The 9,266-nt window shown below is 41.8% G+C and overlaps 1 long non-coding RNA gene across 1 annotated transcript; it reads left to right on the forward strand.

Moving 5' to 3' along the window:
- Window positions 1-281: 281 nt before the first annotated feature.
- On the forward strand, window positions 282-7,041 carry LOC145720814 (uncharacterized). The gene is made up of 3 exons (XR_014144023.1): window positions 282-702; window positions 802-867; window positions 6,514-7,041. It is a non-coding gene; the product is annotated as an uncharacterized LOC145720814 (long non-coding RNA).
- Window positions 7,042-9,266: the final 2,225 nt, after the last annotated feature.

A 9,266-nucleotide genomic window follows, 5' to 3' on the forward strand; every position in this document is an offset into this window, starting at 1 on the left:
GGTCAGCTGAGGGGCGATGTAAGTACCCAAGAGCCAGGCAAAATTCAAGGTCATAAGTTATCAGATGTCCACTCCATGTAATGACACTTCAGGATACTTTCCTGCCATGATTAGAAAGGCTGGGTTCCCCTGGGCTCTATACCAGTGGCTACAAAACATTTTGGACATTGCAGATCCTTTAAGGTTTTTTTTTTTTTTTTAAGATTTTATTTATTTATTTGAGAGAGAGAGAAAGAGGGCGAGGGAGCACAAGCAGGGGGAGTGGCAGAGGGAGAGGGAGAAGCAGGCTCCCCGCTGAGCAGGGAGCCCCATGTGGGACTTGATACCAAGACCCTGGGATCATGACCTGAGCTGAAGGCAGATGCTTAACTGACTGAGCCACCCAGGCACCCCCCAGGAAGAGATATACCCTCTTCCCGGAAAAATGAGCATGAAATCCTACATCACCACTTTCTGTACAATTCAAAGGTACAAGAGATACTCTGAACCTTCTAAGGCTGGTCAAGCAACATCTAATCAACTCTGACTCTAAACAAACCTTCCTATTAAAAAGAAATATATCAAGAGAAGTAGTTTGAGCCATAAGACTATCTCAGAAAATATTCTATTTTTTAGGTACAGCAAGTTCTTCTTCTTCTGAACCCCTGATATTTCCTTTGGGCACAGGGGGAAGCATGTGACATTGGAACTGTCTTCCAACACGTAAGTAGACGTGGCAGGTAGTTGAGGTGATGCTGATGACAAAGATTCATCCATGCTGACCATGGACCCCCATCTTTAACATTTTAAATTCCTGTTCAGGCTTCCACAGCCACACACCAGATTTGATCCCTGCCCGGCCTCTCCTAACAGCCTCCCACAGCCCAGGTTAGATAATTCATGTGTGTTCAGGTCTTTTCCAACATTTCTGCCATCTGGCTAATGATGGGGCACCATATGTCTGCAGCAGGATACAGGCATCCGCCTATGGCTTGGGGCACAGCCCTGCCCCCGCGAACAGCATGGCTTCCCAGTGTGAGGCTCACTCCTGAATGACACCAGGCATCTCCTTTGCATGAGTCTGCAACGAGGACACAAATGAGTGGTTCCTCCCACTCTGGGCTGAGTGTGTGGTGAATGACATAAATGTGTTTGAGTTACCTTTAATTTAAGTCGCCCATCACCTGCCTCTTCCCTAGCAACTTAGTGCAGTCCGAGTTGTTTCACGCATAGGCACAGACATTATCTGACTAACCACCCATTACTCCTGCGGGGTTAAATATCAGGAGGCAAGGGCTTTACTACTGAGTTCAGTGGATATATTAAACAGATTTTCACCCAACACCACCCCCCAGGGGTTGCAGATTACTCAGGTCATTCAGTGAGTGATGACCGGGAGAGATATCTTAACAGAAGCGGGTACTTCCTGTCTTCACACACCGTTAGATGGGAAACTGGGAAGCACGTAGATTACCTTGTGTGGTTAGCAATTCTGTACACAAACCAGGGAGTGGGAATGGGGCCACCTAAAGGTCCAGACCGAGATATGAGAGAGGCACTTATCTTTCAGGTCCTTGTTGCTGATTAGGTTACACTATTCTGCATGGACTGTTTCTAATTATACATGCCTCTTCCCCCAACTGGGACCATTTGGGTCCAGATGGCTGCATTAGGCAGTACCTGTTTCTCTTTATCATGTCTATAAGTCCAAGGGAGCCTCTAGGCTTAAGGTTTTCTAAAAATGAGGCCAGGCTTTTATTCACTTTTCCCCCTCAAACTTCCTTTTCAACTTAAAAAATAATTTGAATGCAAATGAGAGATAGTAAATGCAGGGCTCTTAATAATGGACTGTTTTCTTAATCATTAACTATTGAATTAAGTAGGCAAAGATGTTTTCAGCATCAATTAGCCAGCCTCGCCTAACTTCCGAAAGCTAAGAGAAAAACCCGAGGGCTTTCATAAATGGAGGAAGGTGGAATGTGTGGCCGTCATATGATGTAGACCAGTTAGTGAGAACAACAGTGAAAATCTCGTATTACCTTAAAATTTATTTTTGCAAGTTGTAATTTAAGTGCAAATTTGCTACCATTGATCTTGCCCTTGATTTTTCCTTCAAATTCGTAAAACAATAAGCTTTTATAAATTGCATGATTTCATAAGATGAGAGAAGTTCAGGAAAATAATGCGTACTATAGTTATTTCTTAACTATTGTGCTAATTGGAGTTCTTGAAGGGCAAGGTCATTGAACTGCTGTGTGTCATGGAAAGAGAACTGAACTGGAAATGAGGGTGCAGTCCTATTTCAAGCAAGGTCACCAGTCAGCTGAGGCCAAGTCATTTAATTTCTCTGGAACTCAGTTTCTACTTGTGTTTAAATAAAGCATTTGGAGGGTTTATGTTGAAGATCTTTTTTCCCTGATATTTCATGACTCTCAAAATTACAGTTTGAGCAATAATTTCAACTTTCTGTTCCACCAAAAGTACTTTGACTTTACTTCACACCCAGAGAAAGACATATCTCCTAAGTATCCCCTGCCTCATTAGAGGAGAATAAAACTATAAATGGCTAATGAAGAGCCTGAGGCTGGCAGAAGAAACTAGTATCCTGAAAAATCCACAGAACACATAATAATCTGTCATACAATTAGGCGTGTGAAGTACTGCAGGCAAATTCAATTCTAAAATTCTCAATTAAGCTCCAATTTTATATTCCCCTTCTCATAACACCTTGTTTCTAAAGTATCAATAAGCAGAGAATCTTAATTTTGCAGAAAAAGAGAAAAACGTTTCAGGGGTGAAATGAGACATGATGTAGTAGTAGACTGGAGAAAGAATTAAGAGAAAGACCCTCTCAACCATCCATCTCAAAAGGTGAGATATAGGGCAAGTCCAGAGTGATCAGCGCTTTGTATGCTGATGTTGTAGATCCCTGAGTTATAAAGCAGAAACCATGGCAAGGAAATAATACCGGCATTGCTTTTGATTCTACTGATGCATATATACAAAATACATTCTGTTAAAAGATAATCCTGGGACACCTGGGTGGCTTAGTCGGTCAAGAGTCTGACTCTTGATTTCGGCTCAGGTTGTGATCTCAGGGTCCTGAGATTGAGCCTCATGTTGGGCTCATACGAAGCTGGAGCCTGCCTAAGATTCTCTCTCTCTCTCTCCCTCTCCTGGCGTCCCCCCTCAAAAAAAAAAAAAAAAGATAATCTTTAAGGACAAAATCATGATTGTCATGCCAATATAAAATAAACACATGTCAAGGAATTTATTTAACTCCTTCATTAATCATTAAACCCATAAGATATTTCAGCTGGTTCAAAGGAAAATTCAGGTGAATACACACACATACAGGCAGAGAGGGAATGCTGAAATGAATTTACAAGTAGACACAAAGAGCAGTCTATCCACAGGGCAATTATCAATTGCACTCCACGAAAGGCAAGTAATTTGCAACTCTGTGGACAAGAATCATTTGCATTATTATTAGCTTTCTGTAATTTGCAGAGCTGTACGATAGCTCTGAGACAGTGAAAGGGAAGATAACTAAGAAGGGCACACTAGACAGGACACTTGGGGATCCTTTTTCTTCACCTTTTTTTCCCCCCTTCAAAGTCTTTCACAATTTTCCCTGACAATTTGCATTGACGGAATGTAATATGGTAGAGTGTAATGAACCCCGGAAATGGCGATAGGTGGCCCTGAATTTGAATTCCTTTGTTATCTTGAACAATGTATTTGACTTCTGAGTCTCAGTTTCCTTTTCAGTAAAATAGGAATGATTTTGAAGATTGTTATGCAGGTTAAATAAGAAGTAGCCTTTCTTTGGCAGTACCAACTACACAGAAAAATCCATCAGTTTGTTAGAACATACTGATGGACTTTACTTTTGAAGTAATCTGTCTGTCTGTGATCCAGGTACAGTTAATACAGGTAAAAGTGCTTTGTAAATATAAAAGTCTACATAAAAATTAGTTATTTCTTTTTTTAAGTCTTTTGAGTATAGCTGACACACAATGTTACATTAGTTTCAGGTATACAACACAGTGATTCAAAAATGCATTTTTTCTTATTCATTGCTGGTGTGAATGCAAAATGATACAGCCACTTTGGAAGGCAGTTTGGCAGTTTTATAAAGCTAAACATACTCTTACCATATGATACAGTAATCGTACTACTTAGTATTTACAGAAATGAGTTGAAAATTTATGTCCACACAAAAACCTGCACATGAATGTTTACAGCTGCTTTGTTCAAAATTCCCAAAACTTGGAGTTAACCAAGATGTCCTTCAGAAGATGAATAGCTAAACAAACAGTGGTATATCCAGACAATGGAATATTATTCAGTGATAACAAGAAATAAGCTATCAAGCTACAGAAAGACATGAAGAAAACTTAAGTGCATATTGTTAAGCAAAAGAAGCCAGTCTGAAAAGGCTGTAGACAGTATAATTACAGCTATACGACATTCTGGAAAAGGTGAAACTATGGAGACAGTAAAAAGATCGGTGGTTGCCAGGGGGGAGGAGGGCCAGGTGACAAAGAGGAGCACAGAGGATTTTCAGGGCAGTGAAACTGTTCTGTGTGATACTGTAATGTTGGACACATGCCATTATCCATTTGTCAAAAGCCATAGAACCCACAACACAAAGAGTGAACACTAATGCAAACGATGACCTTTAGTTAATAATAATAATAATATAGCAATATCAACTTATGAAATATAACAAATGTACGCACTAATGCAAGATGTTAATAACAGGGGAAACAGGTGTGCAGGTGAGGGGGGATATGGGAACTCCCCCGCTCTCTACTCAGTTTTTCTGTAAACCTAAAACTGCTCCCCCCAAAATCCTTGTTATTTCCTTGTACTGGCTATGTAACCTTGGGCAAGATCTTTAAATTTTGTAAGCTTGCATTTCCTTCTCTGTAAAATGAAGGTAAATTCAGGATCTTCCTTGCAGGGTTGTGTTGGGAATAGGAGGTCTAGCACAGGGCCTGGCAGCTTCGAATGATATTCAGCAGATGGACCCACCCGTATGGACCTGTTGTTCAAATACGCAACACTTCCATACAGGCTGCCCTGGACATATTCCCCACCTCCTCCCCACCAAAAAACACCCACGTCACCTGCCAGGCTCCTCCCCCTAAATTCATCATACTTCCCCATGACCCAGCAACTAAAGGGTTAGTGCCCAGGGTGGCAACCGGCCTCAGGTATCCTACTACAGGTGTGAGACCGGTGATAGTTCTGACTGGTCAGGGCCCACACCGTACTGTCTATGAGATGCTTTATACCATTCCAGGTACCTAAGGAGTAGGAAGCTCTGAAGGACTGTTAGCTACTGTTAGTAACATAACTATTTCTATAATTTAAATTTTTATGCTTTGAGCACAGTCTTGTTATCAAAAATGTCAATGCCTATGGCTAGGAAAGGAATGTGTGTACCTTAAAGCAATTTTTTTTTAACTATGGAAAAACACTATATAAGAGTGGAAGTTTTTGTGCTAGCTTGTACCCTGGGCTCAAAATGCATGCTGCAAAAATTTAACTGCAGGATGATGAAAAGCAAGGCATTCGGCTGATATAATCATATTCCATAATTGCTTTAGCCTTAGAGTAGCATTCAGAAGTTATCGTGCAATTACTGGAAATGAAAATCCTGTTGATCAATTGATGTAAGTGAAGAGCACCATATCTAATTTGGATGCCTGTTCTCAGGTAGGACCTTGATGCTGCCCTCACCAGAAAATAGTAAGAGACCGATCAGAGCTTGGGACTTCCAAGAAAAACATGAAAAGGGAGAGGTGAGCCATTATCGGAGGAATTTTATTATCTGAACTAGATTATCCTATCTAAGAGGTGTGGACTATGCTTTTTCCCTAAGAACGGCTTATTGAGCCCATGGTTTTGAGTCTGTACAACTGCCTACACTCTCCTTTCCGCCTTGTCTGTGCTGACATCGGAGGGAGGAAGAGGAAGTGAGACCATCGGCTGACCAATGGGGCATACCATATTGCCAGCAGTATAGTCCTCAAAGTGCTCTCTTCTCTCCTAAATTCCCAAACAGTAGTGAGAGGACACTCTTTTTGGTTCGGCTAGAAAATAATCCACCAGGTAGGTCAAATCCAGTTGAATCAACTCTTGGTCCTAGGAGAGCAGCTCCAGCACGAGGAGGAGGAGGAGGAGGAAGCCAGCTGAGAATCCTCACAGGGTAGCTCACCCAGAAAGGCTGGTTTAAGGCCCCAGGTTCCTTATGGGTCCCAGACAGCCACCGCCAACGACAGTGATTATCGCAACTTCACACCTGCGTATCATTTGTGTGACTCTGTCAGACAAGGTGGTTTAGCTTCCTTCCCCCCCGGCTCTCCAGCCTGCTTCCAGAAACCCATCGAGGAACAGAGCAGAACAAAGGCCTTTTTAGGAACACCATCTATCTTTTTCCAGGACTCATGATGGTTTCAGAGCTGGGGTGGGAGGAGTATAGGTAGTAAGTTTTTGTTTTGTTTTGTTTTGTTTTCCTGCTAGGTCTGCCTATGGGGAAAGATGCACAGAGATGCAGACTCAGAAACAGAAGGCCATCCCACAGCGGCATTCTTCCCACGGCCCTGCCCTGGCTTCGGGTCCAGCTCTCATCCACCCTCCCCGTTTGCCTGGGACTGCACTGTATCCTCTCCTTCATGCTCTCCTGGCCTTCGCTCAGGCCACCGTCGGGGTATTTTGTTCTCCCAGTTTCAAAGCTGGTATGGACACACGCTCCTGAGGAGGACGACTGCCTTCCAGGAGAGTAGGGAAAAACCCTATTACATTCTGACCCATTGTTTGTTTATCTGAATTGTTTTGTTTTGTTTTTCTCAACTGCCAGCATTGTCTGTCCTTTTCTTATATGCCGGTTTAATAGGCTTCTGTTGAAAAGGATTTTGTTCTAATATGATCCCAAACAATGGAATAGAGAGTCAACAAACGCATTGTGTACGATCTATTCACAGCTCTCTTTGGAAGAATCCATGCCAGTTTGGTGTGTGTGTGTTCATGTGACTTAGCAAAGGAGACCAAAGGGACTTGGGAATCAGCTAAAGCCAAGAGCTCCTAAGGCAGGTTCTTCAGTTACCTGACTTCTGTTAATGGTAAATGGCAGCCCAAGGTGGGGGGCGTCTCACTACAGCCACAGGACTGGCCAGCCTTAGGCTACTTAACCCATTAGGGTGCTAAGCTTTGCTCCACTGTCACCAAGTTTAAAATATATTTAAATATCTGATAGTCACTCTAAATTACTCTTCCTTTTCTAAATTTTCTTTGATATCTTTATTGATTTTACCAAATACACTTGAAAATAATTTTGTTCCCTCTCTCTCCAGGGTATTTGCTGATTGTAAAGGGGAAAAACTCCCCACACCTTTAAAATAGAAAGATTTGGTGGTCACCATTTATCCATCCACTAAATTATACGCCAGCCTGAATTGTATGCCTCCACACGTGATGCAATTTGGAACACATCACATGACCTAGGGAAGTGCTCTTGTTAAAAATGTTTATTCTGGGGGTGCTTGGGTGGCTCAGTCTGTTAAGGGGACGACTCTTGATTTAGGCTAGAGAGAGAGACTAGAGAGCTATAATTACCAAATGTAACTGGTGACCGGCCATTCAATTCTGATTTGAAGGGAATAAAGCAGCAATAAGTGACATATTCTCAGGACAAGGAAGAAATTTAAAAATGAAATAGACACTAGGAAATCATCGTTAATTTTCTCAGTCATGCTCACGTTATTGTGACTATACTGGAAAATATATTTTGAGGACATGGATATCAAAGTATTTAGGGTGAAGCGTGATGACATCTGCAAGTTGGTTTCATATGATTCAGCAACAATAAAAAACACAGTATAAATAATTGTGTATATATATGGTATGTGTATATATAGTGTGTGCATATATGTTTATATACATGTATAATCATACATATAAACATGCATGAATAGATAAATATAACAAGTATCAAATCTAAATGGTGGATATATTGGTGTTCTTTCTACTATTTTTTCCAACTTTTATGTTTGTTTAAAAAGTTTTCATAAGAAAAAATTGAGGAGGGGACATAAAATCATTGAGATTTTGATTTGAATTGCAACATACTGAAAACAGTATGTTAATTTGGGAATAATTAACATGTTTATAAAATTTAGTATTCCTTTTCAGGAACATTCTACTTCTCCATTTATTCAGGTCTTCTTTCATATCTCTCGATAAATTACTTTCAGCTTTTTTTTTTTATGGAGGTTGTTGTATTCATAAGCTTGATAGTAATGACAAATGAAAGTCATTTACTTTGTAGACATGAACTGTGGCTTCTGTTCAGTCGTTTACAGTTGCATCTCAGAAACTGAAGCTAAAGGGAAATTCCGAAGTCTATCTTGTGACTAACATGCTGCATTTATGGTGTCCATCAAAACTACCTTACATGTTTGATGGGATGCGGAAAAGAATGGAAGAGAATCAGGTTCCCAAATGCCACATGGCTTTGGTCTTCCAAGCACATATTTTCTTGGGAACTTGGTATCATGTTGTTACAGTAACCCACTTAACCCCCTGCCAGTTCTCTCAACTGTCTTGGGGTAGATCTGGGGTTTGACGGGAGGTGATCGAACCTATTACCTAGTCTCTCCTCCAGCTTCGGAACAAATTTTAAAAAGACTCAGGAAGCCAGGCTTAGAAGTGATACGATAGCAGCTGTATTTGAGTACAGCTGGTGGCGTAAAGAATGTGACTTGACCCAAAGGCTGACCTCGAGCTTCCTATTCTCCCTGACAAATTCAGCAGTCCCAAGTCGAAAAGCAGAGGACTCAGGGCTTTCCTTGCAGGGTGGGAAAGCCCTCTGTTGAGCTGACTGAGGGAAAGGAGGAGGTGGGGAGGGGACTTTCTCTGCGTGCTGGCAGATAAAGGAGGCTGAGCCATTATCCCACCATTCCTATGGGTCTCTCACTGTGGTGAGGAGCCAGTGAGAGGAAAAGCTACCCCCAGTTCTCCAAGAGAGCTGAGGGGCCGGGGGTGAATTCCTCAGAATCTGGAGAAGCCAGGAGTTACCACTCTACAGTCAAGATGGAGAGCACTGGACAAAAATGAAAAGACATCCCCCTCCAGTTTGAATTAGGTTTCACTCACATGCCTTCCTTCGTGGCTGACTGGTCCCCTGGCAGAGGAACTGTGGACCTCCGTGAGAAGAAGTGCCTAAAGCAGGGGAAATATTTGGATGAGTCATGGATGAAGACTTAGCGTGGAACAGT

Source organism: Leptonychotes weddellii, chromosome 3, assembly GCF_054177405.1.
Source record: "Leptonychotes weddellii isolate Sample4059 chromosome 3, ASM5417740v2, whole genome shotgun sequence".
Lineage (NCBI taxonomy): Eukaryota > Metazoa > Chordata > Mammalia > Carnivora > Phocidae > Leptonychotes > Leptonychotes weddellii.